Below are 14,026 nucleotides of genomic sequence, written 5' to 3' on the forward strand. Positions count from 1 at the left end.
AATTTACTATTCCAGCTCCAGTGTGTGCAACAGTAGGGAAGGTGTTGGAGTTAACTCCAACACCTTCTACCCCCTGCAACAAGCCTTTCGTGTTGTAGCGACATGCGTTGTAATCGCATGCATTGTAAAGCTTACGTTGTAAAGGCTGTTTCCCACCGGTCGTACCGGCGTGCCCTCTATGAGCCAACCCACTCAACCGTGAGTTCAACACAACCAGAGGAATCAAACAGTTCCCTTTCAAAACCAAATCACCTTTAAGAGTCCTCATTTTTTTAATTTTGAATTACATTTCAGTTCACCCTCCAAATTACCTTCTCTGACAACCCACAGAAATGTACTTCTTCAATGTATTCAAACACATATCCTGTTCATAACATGTTGTCCATTCATTGAGTGATCCCACAGTTTCTCAAACACCTGTACTCTCAATCAGACACACACACATCAGCCATACTGCTAGCAACTAGAGCAGTGTCTAATGGGCATCTGCAGAGAAAACCTTCTATGACATTCTTTCCACCTGGTACGTTTTTTAATTGTGGGAGTGCTTAAGAACCTTTTTTTAGAATTGGTTTTAATTTATTCACAATCGAAGCACTGGCACTTTACGGAAACTGGTCTTTTTCGAGTCACTTGTCAGACTTTTTACTTGTTGTTTTTACAATGTCTCATTACTCTACTCTGTCTTATGGCACTTTATGGAAATCGGTCTTTTTTTGAGTCACTTGTCAGACTTTTTACCTGTAGTTTTTATAATGTCTCATTATTCTACTATTTTTGCTACACTGTGACTTTTTCAATACCTTGAAACAATTAAATGTATCTGTCTATCTGGTATGTGTTTAATTTGGGGAGAGGAGTTGGCCTAACGGCTAGGGCGGTCAACCTCGAATCTGGGGAACTGGGTTTGAGTCTTGGCAATGACGCTTAACATCCTGTGATTCTGGGCATATCGCCTAATCACCCCGTGCCTAACAAAAATGAATGTGTCCTAATGTAATGCAACTGGTGCTATGTAAAGCGCCCTGATACCCGATTCGGGTCAAGTTCGTGCTATATAAAACTCTATAATTGTTTTTTTGTTTTTTAATCTGAAGATTGAAGTCATACATTTTGACAATAATCTGATTAGTCTACAATTAGCATGGCTGACATTTTTTTTTATTAGAGAGATAAACAAGGTTTTTGTGATCTTGTTGTATCCTCTTTTTGTAAATGTAATGCTATTTTACCACCAGTGGAATGTTGCTGTGATGATGCTTTTCAGAATGTTGGGAATCTGTTAGAGCAGTCACAGTTGAGTCACAGTTGAGTGGGCTGAGCAGCATGCTGGCTGCTCCTGGTGGGGTGTTTTGTGATTCTGTACTTCTCATCTATGTATCCTGTAACCTTCCTCAATAAATCTTCATGAAACTCATTAAGGCAACCTGGAGTAAATCACTACAAATTTATGGCGACGATTTGAAGCAAAGAACCTGCGTGTGTTTTCTGTCAAGACCTTCATTTTCAAACGTGAGGTATCTCCTGTTCTTGAAGGACTTGCTGAACCTGACAAGCCTCAATCAAGCTGAAAGTATTTCTGTGTATCTAACTTGCGTGTTTATTATTAACTGGCATCCTGAACCCCACCAGTGACCTTTCCATCAGTCGCCCACAACTCTATTGTGCCAGTTCCAGTTGTTGCTGCTTCAGCGGAACATGAGCTCCTGTCCCTGACAATAACGATGTGGAGGGAGAGGTTCAACAATTTGACATGTACTTTAATTCGGACAGCTTCTGCTCAAGCTTGTTTTGCTCTCCTCCATTTGGACACCTTACGCTACAACAAACTTCTACAGTACTAAGGTAATCAGTGGCAGTCTGAGTTTTTGCTTCCTATGTGAAGTGTAGTGCATTCATTTTACATAAGGCTGTTTTTCTGCACGTTCATCATCATTGACTCTATTCCACTTCAAGACTTTCCTTTGTGTGGATTTTAATGTGTGATCACAACTCAGCTCTTCTCAGTGCCAGCGCTGCACCGGAGTGAACTCTACTTGTGTCAGTTTGGTTTCTACTACTGATGTTTTTAAAGTAATACGTCGGGATTATACTTTGATTGCCATGTTTTCCTGCTTGCTGCATTTGGGGATTGTCATGGTGAACAATTGTGCAGTTTTAATTATGTTTTGATGAGGGTTTTCTTCACTACTTTGAGCCATGTAAAAGAAAACAGTTGTGCTTTGTTTTCTTTTTAAATTCAAAAAGCCTTGCGCATCTTACTGTAACGGGTAGGGTTAACGGGGGCGCTCGTCAGAAAAGAGGTTGACTCCAGAGTGACTTAAACCAGATTTTATTCCACTGTATATATGTCTTTTTGTTCTGGCCAGCATAAGAAGGCAAAAGAAAGTGAACAGAATCAGGGCAAAAGAAAATGTTCTGGGGCCTCAATGGATAATACACCTTTCTTGTCCCCAGGGCGTCTCTCTCAGCTGTGGAAAGCGACTTCTATGGGTGTACTGGCGTTGACTCCGTGGGATCGACTTGTGGCTTCCAATCGGGAAGGTCGTTATGCAAACAAAAACAAAAGGACAGGAGTAAGCCGGTTTGTTTTGCTCGGTATCTAAATCGGGAAGGGGGAGTGAGGGTACACCGGTGTATGATCTCAGGCACACTTGAAGGTATGGGAGTGCTCGTGAGGGGAAGGAACCAGGTTGTTTTTTCCGACTAGTCTCGGTAACAGGTTTTACGCTCTCTCCCCCTTCTTCTCTTCTCTCCCGACCCAGCCCGCCACTCGGCTCCATACCTGTGAGAGCCACACCCCTCCGGGAGTGTGGCTGGACGGTGAGCAGGGACGGTGGCCTCCGGGCACTCTTTCGGTCCTCCAGTCTTCACGGCTACGCAGTCCGCTCCAGGCGTCCTCGGCTCTGCTCCTCTTGATCCGCTCGTCCTCGCTCGCCGTCTCTCCCTCGATCTCCGCATCCTCCTCTCTTTTGGGTTCCTCCCTGCTTCTTCTGTCCCGGGTCGGCGAAGCGATTTGCTCACTCCAGGTGACGTCCTCTCTCTGGGTGTGGCTTGCTGAGTCTTCCCACATGTTAAAGGCACAGCTCCCCGGGTCAGGGGTTTCCTCAAACCACAATGTGTTTTCGGCTGGGCTCCTGTTCTCGGGCTGAAAAGTAAGGACACGATGGCAGTCAAGGAGGGGGGGGGGACCACCACTCTTCTTGGGCTTTGTATTCCATGGGTAATGATACGGGGGAGGGGTCGCCCGCCCCATGACACTTACCTAGTTCAGTGTCGCGCGGAGCTGCTCAAGAACCCTTCATGATCTCTTGCCATTCTTCATTTCTGCTGTCAGACGCATAGCAGCAGAAGCGTGCCTGTAGCCACCAGGCGCGGCCTCTCTTTCCTGCCGCCATCTTTGGACTGGAGTCCTCATCAGTTTACACAGGAGATTGCTCTGCAGTGTGCTTGTCAACCACGCACTACTTTTGTTAATAAAGCACTATTCAGATTTCTGATGACCGCAAACGTCACAGCGTCGTTATCGTGGCATCGCTTTACTCATAGGAGAACCGTTGACAACTTCAATGCTTGGTGGTGAGTGAATTTTCTCTGGTTCAAACGTTAAACACTGTTTGAGATCTTGTGGTACGCCTCTCCATCATTCATCGTGGTGACAGGCACACCAGTGACTTTGATATTGCATTCCTCAACCCAAGTACTGCGTTTTGAAGAACTGATTAACATTCACACTGTAGTCACATTTTTCACAAGCACTTATGCTTCTTTCGCCTTATACTTATTCTTTAATGCGTTAAACTTATTTGTGTTGCTATGTTGGCTGCCTGCTACGTTTATTTATGGGGCTTTACATCTGTTTCGTAAAGTGAGCAAACTTATTAGCTTGTGTGCTCCGATCTATGCTTACTAATTGTGTTTGTTCATACACTGATGTGTGTCACATGGACATGAAACATGTACACACTTATCTGTAACTATCTGCAATTGTAATGTTTATGTACACTGTAATTTAGCCTGATGTAAGAGTGGTTGTGTTTTACCACGTGCATTAATGTGTTGGCTAATTGCACATTTTATCCAGTTTCTGTTGTTTAATTTCTTTTATCCTTCATAGGATTATACAATGAGTTCAGTTGGATCTACATTTTTCGTTCATGGACCCTAGGTACTCACCGCTAAGAGTCCATTATTTCAATTTTTACATACTGTTTTATTTTATCCTTCATAGGATTGTATAATGTGTTCAGTTGGATCTACTTTGTGCGTTAATGGACCCTAGGTTCTCAGCGCTATGAGACCATTATTTCAATTCAGTTGGATCTACTTTGTGCGTTCATGGACCCTAGGTACTCACCGCTAACAGTCTATTATTTCAATTTTCAATCCTTCTTAGGATGGTACAATGAGTACAGTTTGATCTACATTGTACGTATATGGACCCTCAGTATACACCATTAAGTTTACATGTTACTTTTTGGGGGTATCGCAATGAGCTGTAGTCCCATCTGCTCATTTATGCATGGATTTACATCCTTTTTGCATTTGTCAACCATTTATATTCCTAGGTATAAGTCATGGGTTCAGACCCATATAATATGGTTAACGTTAACGTTTCCAATCCCTCTCTCGAAATTGGAGATATCATGGGTTCTGACCCATATACTGTTGTTATTGGCTAACCTGCTCTGGGTTTTTAGTCACATGTTTCCTTACATGTGTGTTGTATGGGTCCAAGTCCTATTACAGCATTGCTCTTAGTGTCAACTCCATATTACGTTGCCTGAACATGGTCGTTGCATGGTTTTTGTCCCATGTTCACATGCGTTGGGAACATCTTTACTCTTGCAATGGGTGTGTTACCCTAGTTTCGCTTCTGTTTCTATTGTTTTCCCGACGTCATGTTTTCTCATTATTGCATTATTAAATTTTGCAACGTAATGTTATGTTCTGATTATTTCACTTTGTTGTATTTTTTCTCATCTCTCATCTGATTCTCATGTTTTCATTTTTTTTATTTTCTGTTACTTTTGTCAAATCATGTTTCTGGTCTTTACCTTATTCCCAGTTCTTTTTCGGTCTTCTGTTTTCTTTCTCTATTCTACTGTGTGTTTGTTCTTTTGTATGTCCTTTCTTGTCCGTGTCTGGGTTCACTTCAGTGTTGTTTCTTTGCTATTTCTTGCATCCTCGCGTGCTTGCTTGCCAGCTGGTGTGCTTTGGAATTTGTCATTGGTGTCTTCGCGTTCTTCCTTTTTCCTTGTAGAAGGGCGGATGGGTTATTCCTGTCTGTTTCTCCATCTCGCTTGTTCTCTCTTCTTTGAATTTTTCATATTCTCTCTTGTTGCCTTCTCTATCTCAGGTTCTCCTCTTTCGTTTTCTATCTATTTTGTTTTTCTGTATCAGAAAGGGGGATATGTTGAATCCCGCTTTTGTAAATGTAATGCCATTTTACCACTAGTGGAATGTTGCTGTGATGATGCTTTTCAGAATGTTGGGAATCTGTTACAGCAGTCACAGTTGAGTCACAGTTGAGTGGGCTGAGCAGCAAGCTGGCTGCTCCTGGTGGGGTTTTCTGTGATTCTGTACTTCTCATCTATGTATCCTGTGACCTTCCTCAATAAATCTTCATGAAACTCATCACGGCTACCTGGAGTAAATCACTACAGATCTGTCACTTACGAGAATTTACTGCCCCACAAATACGTGGCACAGTGATTGGTAGCCCATACACCCACCAGCATCTCTCTTTCAATTGTACTTTAACATTGTTTGGACTGAGAGAGAGACCTTGACAAAAAAGCAGTGGTGTATTCTTTACCCCCTTCAAATTGACTTAGAACGGCACCCAAACCCACTGCACTGGTTTCAATTGTCACTGTGAAAAGGACATCATCTTTAAATGGTTGAAGAGCTAGATCACTGGGAATCAATTTTTAAAAAATGTCGAAAGACATATGCTCTTCCTTTTCCTACTTGAACCTGGTACCACTTCTTAACAGCTTCCTTAATAGCTCAGTTTGGAGAACAAAATTGTCCACAAAATGGGAGTAATACTCACATAACCCTCCAGAAAAGATTGCAATTGATCCTTATCCTTGGGAAGAGCACAGTCTTTAATGGCCTCCAGCAAACCTGACTTCAGTTTGAAGCCAGCGTCTGAAATGTGTTGTCTCAAGTACTCCCCTTCTCTCACCAAAAATTGGCATTTGCTCTTCTTAACAGTAAACCTCTGTCAAGTAAGGACTCAGTACTTTCGCCAGCACAATCAAATGTTCCTGTCCTGTCCTGTCTCAGTATATGTAATGATCTAATTTTCATAAGCTACAACACAATCTATGTCACAAAACAATTTGTATATGAACTTCTGGAAGAATTTAAATGCACCAACATGAGTATGAAAAGGTGGTACAAGATTTAGAGTAATCACTGAGTGCTACTTGGTGATAAGCAGATCTCAAATCTAACTTTGAAAACACTTTTGCCTTACCTATCTGTGCCAGCATATTCTAAATGTTCAGGAGGGAGATATTCTTATTAAAGGACCTAAGGTCCACACTCAACCATAATTCCCCTGTCCTTTTCTTTACTACCACTATGGGTGAAATCCACTGTGATGAGTCAACAGGTTCTATGACCACCCCTCACTTCCTTCCTAATGCTCAGAGGGACATTTCTGACTTTTTGTGCCACTGAAATAGCTTGATCATTCAACATTATTCTGTGTACAAAACCCTTCACTGTGCCCAATTTGTCCTCCAACAAAGCTTGTGTCTATCCAAAGACACACCTAAGGACTTGTCCTGACAATACATCACATAAACCAAAGAAATGGAGCATGCTGTACCCAGTCTCAGAACAATTCTCCTTGATCTCTCCATCCTAACATATTGCAGCCTCTCTTAGCTACATGACCCTAAGTGAAGATCTCTTTGTCCTTGTACACGACTTTCTCCAGGAAATATCCAAACATGTCAATAAAGAACCCTCCGAAAGCAACAGTGTGGAGATAAATTAACATAGCTCCACTCCTTTAAGTATAAGTCATCATTAACAAATTTACATGTGACCCTAAATCAACAGTGACTTCAACTTTGATGTCCCTAATCTTTATAGTGCACACCGGATCATCCCTATTATTACAACTTGAAGACAAAATTATCTTGATAGATTATACAACTCTGTTAACCGTGCTAGCATCCTTTTTGACCTCCAGACCATAACTGGATGTTTGCTCATTGACTAACACCACTTTTAGGGAAGCGTTCCATACTCTTGCAAAATGGCCAACCTTTTAACATTTTAAATAACTTTCCCTAAAGCAGGCAGGATGTCGGCGATAGGTAGGTGAGTTTTGGAACCACATCTGTAGCACGTCATTAGCAAGAACACCACTCTTGTCCATTTTCTTCTTTCCAACAGATGACGAAACATCAGTCTTGTTTTTAGTTAACATAGCATTCACCGTTCCAACTTCAAAAACATGCTTGAGTTTTCTTAATTGTTTGGAAGCCATGATGGCTCTTTCAATGCCTCAAGCAACTTTAAGAGTCTCGGTAAGGCTGGGGTTCCTGCAGCATAATAACTTCTGGACCCTCCTATCGCAGTAGTGGACTATAATTTGGTCCTGTACATAATTATCGAGATTACCATCAAAGTCACATGTGGAAATTAGAATAAGGAGTTCTGCAAGAAACCTGTCAATAGGTTCATGTTCCAATTGATGACAAATGAAAAATCTGTGACATTCCACTATAAAGCTGGCATCATCCTTAACATGAGTGTGCAGTCTATTTTTTTTTAACTTGTTTTAATTGCGATTTTTCAAAAGATCATACAAAAAAGTCACTGCACATACAATGCGGAGCATATGAACCAATTGTTGACGGATAGATAGAAAAGTCCTGCATAGCAGCAATAGCTCCATAATCATCAACAATGAAACAACAACATAGGCGCCTGTAGCAAAGATATTTTGCCACTCCTGATCCACAGGACCAATCGGCTAATCCACAAATCGTCATCATGAAATACTTTTCAGTCAGTGAGTTAAGGGTGGAGTAACAAATAAGAACGGAGTGGTTGCCAGAGGTTTTTGGGGTGGGAAGCGAGAGGCAGCAAAGACGCATATACATCGCTAGTCATGTCACAATACATCAAATCCCACAGCCAGGGTCCCACCAGCGGTGCTGCGGCTCCACCTCAATTTAGGGAAACATGCCGCTTTGCTAGAAACAATGCAATTGCCGAGAAGCGCCTAACCCCCGGGCACAAAGGGAGTACATACCCCAGCAAGGCCAGCAAGGGTGTGTGGGGGAGCTCCGTCTCGACCATTTGTTCTAGATGCCCAAACACTGTCTCCCAAAATGCCAGAACAGTAGGGCAGTTCCATGCCAAGTGAATAAAGTCAGCATGCACCGTCGCACATCTCTGACAGCTATCTGGCCTGGTACGATCCATCTTTACGAGCAACACAGGGATGACATAGATTCTATGCAGGTACTTAAAGTGCAGAAGCTTATGTTTATAATTATTTGACACTAAGCGTGTCTGCTCATAACACTAGACCCACATCTTGTCTGTCATGGGCTGCACTAGGTTTCCCTCCCAGGCAGAGCGAGCGCCACTACCCTTCATTGGTCGGAGTGCCTGCGCCTGATGATATATTCTGGAGACTAAGTGTTCACCATCAGGTGCAGTAATAATTGTTGTAAATGGGGGGAGTACAGGAGGTTCCTGTCTCAGGGCGCAGTGCAGTGACCAGTGCCATTCGCGTTATGTGCACGAAAAAACAGTCTAGTGTGGTTGCGTCCCGATCACCTGTCAAGTCTGCCACTGTGCGCAAGTGATCATCTCTGAACATATTTTGTATCTGACAGCGGGTGAGTGCACTTTGCGTCAGTGTTTTAGTCTTGGGAGGTTTCCAGGGATTATTCAGAACCGGCAAACGCAGGAAGTACAGGCAGCCAGACCCCAGGTATCTGTGTAAACGCCCCCAAGCCCAACTTGTGGATTGTAGTGTATGGATCTCAGCCGGTGTTCTTCTAAACCTGAGAGGGAGGATAGTAGAGAGAGGATAGGGACGGGCCTGTGTGTACTCAGGCTTCAGGAATTGTAGGCGCGCGTCCGGGTGATACCAAAAATGAGCATAATGCGCCTGTGCCACCAGATAGTACAAGTAAAAGTTGGGTACTCCAAACCCTCCTCTTTCGAAGGGTTGAATGAGTGTCTGCCAACCCACCCATGCCTGTCCCCCTGCCCAAATCAGTTGCGTCAGCATCCCCCTGAGAGTGCTAAGAAAGGAAACTGTGAGTGGAATAGGGATATTTAAAAACAAATATCAAAACCTGGGTAGCACAACCATCTTAACAATCACAATGCGACCTGCCATCGATGAAGGCAGTGTAATCCAGCGGTCTATCTGCCCAGATAGACGATCAATGGCTGGTCCATAATTAAGCCGGACAACCTCCGAGGCCGTGTGGTGCATAGTTACCCCGAGATATTTGGGGGCTCGTTGCACCAATGCAGTGGGAAATCCAACGTAAATGGTGTGGTGGCATCCATTAGGAGGAATATTTCAGATTTGTTCCAATTGATGACCAGCTAAGAGAAAACGCCAAACCGCACCACTTCCCTCCTAATTGGAGGGAGATTTAAAGCCGGCTCTCGAATGAACAAAAGGATATCGTCTGCATATAAGAACGCCAGAAGGGGGCCCTGATGGAAGCCTATTCCCCGCTGGAGGTGCCATTCTTGCAGATGCCGCAACAGTGGGTCCATCGCAATAATAAAAACCAGATGCGAAAGTGGGCAGCCCTGCCGGGTGCCCCGCAACAATGCAAATTTATTGGACAATGCCCTGTTTATGCGAAGCTGTGCAACTGGGTTAGTATATAGAATGTGAACTAAGGAGAGAAAATTTTGGGGGAAGCCAAGTTTACTAAGCGCTGCTTGCAAGAAATCCCACTCTAGGGAATCAAATGCTTTTTCCGCATCTAATAATATTGCCGCAGCAGTAAGCGCAGGGTTGATCTGATTGATGGCCGCAAACAGTGCACGTAAGTTTACTGAGGTTAAACAAACAAAAGTGGAAGGTGCACCAGTCAGGAGAAGTCCAAAACAAATCGGTATCTTTAGTTATATCCTTTATTTTCTTACAGATACTCAGCCAACGTGTTTCGTTCCACACTGGAACTTCAAGGCAAATTCAAATCTTAGTGACCAGCGGATAAAGCGATGCAATGTGTCATAATCCCACATACATCGAGTAAGTAATCCTCAAAAGTGGATCTTGGGTTGCCAGCGCTGTACGTATAAGTTTAACTTGCGCTCCACACAAAGAACCAAAATTAAATGGGTTCCAATAATCTAGGAAGTCCCATGGTTCGAAAGGCAGAAATAAGCGACCAATTGGATTGGTCGCTTAATTTTGGTTCTTTGTGTGGAGCGCAAGTTAAACTTATACGTACAGCGCTGGCAACCCAAGATCACCTCATTACAAGTCATATGTCATCCACTTTTGAGGATTACTTACTCTGAACTTTATCGATGTATGTGGGATTATGACACATTGCATCGCTTTATCCGCTGGTCACTAAGATTTGAATTTGCCTTGAAGAAGTTCCAGTGTGGAATGAAACGCGTTGGCTGAGTATCTGTAAGAAAATAAAGGATATAACTAAAGATACCGATTAGTTTTGGACTTCTCCTGACTGGTGCACCTTCCACTTTTGTTTGTTTCATCTGTATCTGACCTTCAGTGGGGTTGCTCTACGACGCACTCCGGAAGCATTGTGCACAGGATCCGAATACTAACTATGAGACTTTGGGATTATAAGTGCTAAACTAGTAGTCAGTCGTAGTTCTTACTTTGTATAGCAAGTTTACTGAGGTTGATCGGTTCTGCATGAATACCGACTGTAAAGGGGATATGATCTGACCAATTATAAGCGATATATGCATGGCCAATACCTTAGCTAATATTTCGTAATCCTGATTTAAAAGTGACAATGGCTGTAAGAGGCACTATTGTCGAAGGCTTGCCCGCCTTAAGGAGCAGTGTTACAATCGCCTCGCGCATGGTGGGGGGCAATTCGCCCGATTCTAACGCCTATGCATAAACCTCCAATAATTTCGGGACAAGTTGCACTTTATAAGCTTTGTAAAACGTGCCAGTGAGGCCATCCATGCATGCGGCTCGCGAACCATTCAGGCTATCTATGGCCCCTATAATCTCGTCTGCACCAGTAGGCGAGTCAAGTAACTGTTGTTGTTGCCTTCTCTATCCACACCATCGCTATTTCATTTAAGTAATCTGTCAGTGCCTCACCCGTCGGTGGCAAACATGTGGTATAGAGGCGAGTGTAATAGGACAAGAAAATCGACTGAATATCAGCACCATCCGTGACATGAGTGTCGTATGTAGCCTGGAGCTGTGTAACATATGTAACCTGGTGCCTAGGAGTAAGTAAGCGTGCCAAAGTGTGTCCCGGTAGCTCTCTATCGCCATACACCCAGGCGCACGCATACTTCCACAAATAAGCTGGCTTCAATGCGCCAACTCCTGAAATTCTCCCAATAGTTTAGCATGTTGATGCAACGGAGAAGGGGCCGCACCCGTCAATGACTGAGCATCCAGATCTCATAGCTCCCGCTCAGTGGCATGAAGATCCCAGCGAATTGTGCGGAGCACACCAGCCTGCCTGGCCATGGAGATGCCCTAGATAAACACCTTGAAGGCCTCCCACAGGGTAGCATAGTGGGGTACAGAGCCAGTGTTCATCTGAAAGTACTCTTCAATCACGTCCTGCACCTCAAGCTTTTAAAACGGCATCTAGTAACGCTTCAGCTGGGAAACGCCAAGACATAGAGGGACGCATGACAATGGGTAGAACGAGTGCCAGCAGCACCGGTGAGTGGTCCGATAGGGTGCCCGGAAGGTGATCCACTTCCTGTAAGTTGAGAAGTAGATCAGGGGTAACGTACCATTGGTCAATACGGGACCAGCTGCCATGCGGTGCTGAGTAAAATGAATATACCTGAGCAGATGGGTGCCGGTGTCGCCAGGCATCCGCCAGAAGGTGTGTGTGTGTAGCAGTGTCTCAAGTTTCCTTGTGGAGCAAGGCTTGTTGTTGTGCCCAGTGCCCGTGGTGTCTGACCCGAGTTTCAATTGGAATGCCAGTGATGTGTGTTGAGATGTTAGCAAAAAAGCCCCTGGCGTCCACATTAGGAGCGTAAACATTAATAAAAACTAGGCGCTGCGTACCTATGTAAGTAGCGGCCTTCTGGATCCTTAATAACAGTCTGGGTCGTGAAAGGGAGTGAGTTACGAATCAAGATACAAACTTCACGGAAATAAGTGATGTAACTAGCAAAAAATCGATTACCGTCCCAGGCAGCAGCAAATCTGTTATCTAATTTAGGGGCGTAATGGGTCTCCTGCAGTAATGCCACATGTATCTTGTCAGGTAGGCAAGCACCTGCCGTCCTTTATGTGGGTTTGACAGTCCTCTAACATTCCATGTTACGCATCGCAGCTCAAGTCCCCCGACCTGGCCCCCGTCCCCACTACAGTGAGTGCAATAGTATGCCGTCTGGTTTGCCAATATGATCGTATTTGGATAGCCAACCGTTGTGATCCTTCAAGGCCTATAAACAAAAACCAAAATCAAACTTACTCAACCGGAGCTCCCCCCCAACCCCCTCACACATCGGATATCCACCCAACCTATATCCGGTGAATCCCAGCACATTTTAACTTAACAGAAAGGAGAAAGAAAAGAAACAACCCCACACTAAATGGGAATAGTAGGAGATCTCCTAGGGGTGCAGCAACGGCCCGAGCAAACCGCGAAATATGATAATACTAAGGCATAATATACATGTAGCTACACTCATAGAGTAACACGATGATGAGAGTGCCTCTGGTAAGAAAGAAAAAGGAGAGCATCATGACACATCGTCTTTTAAGTATTCCTGATTCCATGCCAAAGCTAGTGTTCATCTGGGTGTATGTATGTATGTATGTATGTATGTGAGTTCTTATATAGGGCTCGACTTACCCTTGGGCATCTCGGCGCTTGCATTGGGAACCCGTCCTGGTTTTTCCCTGTGAGATAACCCGTACTGGGCATCCCCAAGGTGAAAGCCAGGCATCCCGCCGCGGGGGGGGCGTTGTGGAGATTAAGCAAGCTTGTTGCCCAGAGCTGCATAGTGTGAACTCGTGCTTAGAGTGGGCACCGAAGCGAGAATTATCAAGTCCGTGGACAATTGGGCTCCAGACCCTGCCGCGTCGGGAATCGAACCCTGGTCCCGGGTCTAACCTCTGCTTACGGGTATGCCTCCTCTAACCAGTGAGCTCGGGTGTCCGGTAAGCGTCTCATTAACAATTACATATCCGCAAACCATGAAGCATTACTTTCCAGGGGAGGCAGCTCTGCCCGATTTGTGGCGTTTCCAAAAGTCCGCTGCCTCTGCTGGTGTGTCAAAGATAGTAGTTTTACTGTTAATCTGAACCCAAAGGCATGCCGGATATAACATGGTGTAGCGGATATTCTGATTTCTCAGGGTCCGCTTGATATCTTGAAACTGGAGCCAGGCCTCCTGTACCATTGGCATGAAGTCTCTGTAGAGCGAAAGTGTCCTTTCCTGAAACTGCAGGTTTCCCAACTCCCGGGCTTTGCGCAGGGCAACATCTCTGTCATGATAGTTAAATAATCGTACAATGATAAGACACGGAGGTGCGCCGGGAGCTGATCTGGGGGCCAGGGATCTGTGAGCCCGCTCCACCGCAAAAGTGGTAGAAAAACAATCTCTGCCAAAGAGGTCTGATAATAACCGTTCCACATATGCCTCCGTGTGGCCTGTGTTGCTGGTCTCGGCGATCCCAGCGATCCGCAGGTTATTGCGGCGCGATTGCGCCTCTAGATCCTCCGCCTTTGCTGCTGTTGTTTTCAGAAGGAGCTCCGTACGATCTATGCACTTGGCCATTGAGAACTATAAATCCTCAGTGTCAGAAATGTGCTTC

This window comes from Triturus cristatus, chromosome 7, assembly GCF_964204655.1.
Source record: "Triturus cristatus chromosome 7, aTriCri1.1, whole genome shotgun sequence".
NCBI lineage: Eukaryota > Metazoa > Chordata > Amphibia > Caudata > Salamandridae > Triturus > Triturus cristatus.